The 2,569-nt window shown below is 33.6% G+C and overlaps 1 protein-coding gene and 1 pseudogene across 1 annotated transcript in view; both read right to left on the bottom strand.

The window, feature by feature from the left end:
• Nucleotides 1–2,569, bottom strand: part of LOC105303060 (A-kinase anchor protein 6-like) — a gene marked incomplete at its 3' end in the record, with an annotated part of 427,728 nt that overhangs the window by 352,478 nt on the left and 72,681 nt on the right. The window lies entirely within an intron of this gene.
• On the bottom strand, nt 1,438–1,556 carry LOC111730011 (annotated as a pseudogene).

Below are 2,569 nucleotides of genomic sequence, written 5' to 3'. Positions count from 1 at the left end.
GCCTCCCTACCATTTGAGGACCGAGCAAGAAAGCAGCTGTCTACAAAGTAGGAAGAGAGCTCTCACCGGGAACTGAATCTGTCAGCACCTTGATCTGGAACTTCTCAGCCTGTGAGAAAATAAATTTATGTTGTTTAGGCCACCTGATACAGGCTATTTTGTTATGGCAGCCTGAGCCAACTAAGACAGATAACCTAGAAACTGTTTCAGGATACCTTTTTTTTTTTTGAGGTTAAAATATATTATATTGTACAAAGTTTACCTATCTCACCAAAAATAATGGCAATAATTTCTCTATTCTGCCTATATAAACAACAAAATTTCTATTTTTCTCAGAGAGTTCTTATAAACCAAGACAACGTGATGTAGATAGTTATAGAAAGAAAAAAAGCAAACAGATGGTCAATATCTTTGGCCTCTGAGTCTGTCTTGACTGAGAAACAAAAAGTATTCAATGTACACGAGCTAGAAAGCTTATGATTCAATTAAGATATAAATTCAACAAAGAAATACAAATAACAACCAGATCTGAAACAACCATGGATTATTTTCTATTCATATTTAGTTTTCTCTTTATACTCTCTAATGGAAACAAAAGCTACGACTAAAGTCTCTGTTTGATGAACTCAGAGTTTTTCTACTGGTTGGTAATGTTCTTACTGCTCCTTAGAGATTTTTTAAATTACCATTTATTTAACCAAAAAAAAAAAAGCAGTTCACCCATTTCTCCGACACCCCAACCCCCACCTCTGGCAACCATCAATCTGTTCTGCCTCTATGAGCTTGTTTTTTTAATTACTTATTTTTAACATATAAGAGAAATCATATGATATTTGTCTTTCTCTGTCTGACTAATTTCACTTAGCATAATACCCTTACGTCCATGTTGTCACAAATGGCAAAATTTTATTCATTTTCACAGGGAATAATATTCCATTGTATGTGTATGTACCACATTTATCCACTAATCTATCAATGAACACTTACATTGTTTCCATATATTGGCTATTGTAAATGATGTTGCATTAAACATTAGGGTGCATATATCTTTTTAAGTTTCACTTAGAGTTTTCATTTTTTCCAGATAAATATCCAGAAGTACAATTGCTGGATTCACATGGTAGTTCTTTTTTTAAGTTTTTGAGGAACCTCTGCATGGCTTTTCATAGTGGCTACACCAGTTTACATTCCCACCAACAGCACACAAGGGTTCCCTTTTCTCCACATCCTCACTAACACTTATTATTTCTAGTCTTTTTGATAATAGCCATTCTAACAGGTGTGAAGTGATATCTCATTGTGGTTTTGATTTGCAGTTCCCTGATGATTAGCAACATTAAGCATATTTTCATATACTCGTTGTTCATCTGTATGTCTTCTTTGGAAAAATGTCTATTTTTAATTAGATTAAAAAATAGATATGTTCACTTTTTTAACACCTAACAGCACCTGGTATTCCTAGGTGGTCTCTCATCCAAGTACTAACCAAGTCCAACCCTGCTTGGCTTCCAAGATCAGATGAAATAGGGCTCATTCAGAGTGGCATGGCTGTAGATGATCTGCTCATTTTTTAATTGGATTGTTTGTTTGTTTTTGCTATCGAGTTATATGAGTTCTTTATATATTTTATATATGTTGGATATTAGCTTCTTATCAGATATATGTTTTGCAAATATTTTCTCTCATTCAGTAGGTTGCCTTCTCGTTCTATTGATGGTTTCTTTCGCTGTGCAAAAGTTTTTTAGTTTAATGTAGTCCCACTTGTTTGTTTTGCTTTTGTTGCTTTTACATTTGGTGTCAAATTCAAAAACTTAATACCAAGAGCTTACCGCCTGTTTTCTTCTAGAAGTTTTATGGTTTCAGATCTGACATTGAAGTCTTAACTATATTTTGAGTTCATTTGTGTGTGTGACGTAAGATAGAAGTCCAGTTTCTTTTGTATGTGGCTACCCAGTTTTCCCAATACCATTTATTGAAAAGACTGTCCTTGCCCCATTGTGTATTCTTGGCTCCTTTGTCATAAACTAATACGGGTTTATTTCTAGGACCTCTATTCTGTTTCACTGATTTATGTGCCTGTTTTTATGCCAATACCATACTATTTTTAAACTATTGCTATTGAAATAAGGGATCATGATTCCTCCAACTCAGTTCTTTCTCTAGATTACTTTGGCTATGAGGAGTCTTTCATGATTTCATACAAATTTTAGGATTGTTTGTTCTATTATTTGCTTTAGTAAATATAGTAGAAATACTAAAGACTTCATCAAAAACTTTTTAGAACTATTAAACAAATTTAGCAAAGTTGCAGGACATAAAATAAATATACAAAAATCTGTTGAAATTTCTATATACTAATAATAAGCTATGAGAAAGAGAAATTAAGAGAACATTTTCATGCCTTTTGGCTCTCTGAGCAGCACCATGGCGGGCGGCAAGAACAAGTGCCTTATGAAAGGTGGCAAAAAAGGAGACAAAAAGGAAGTACCATAATTGAAGCCTATGTTGATGTCAAGACTACCAATGGCTATTTGCTTCATCTGTTCTGTGTTAGTTTTACTAAAAAATG

Source organism: Pteropus vampyrus, unplaced genomic scaffold, assembly GCF_000151845.1.
Source record: "Pteropus vampyrus isolate Shadow unplaced genomic scaffold, Pvam_2.0 Scaffold297, whole genome shotgun sequence".
In the NCBI taxonomy this organism is placed as follows: Eukaryota; Metazoa; Chordata; class Mammalia; order Chiroptera; family Pteropodidae; genus Pteropus; species Pteropus vampyrus.
The sequence above is the reverse complement of the archived record's forward strand: the minus strand, read 5'-3'. Positions and strand labels throughout refer to the sequence as shown.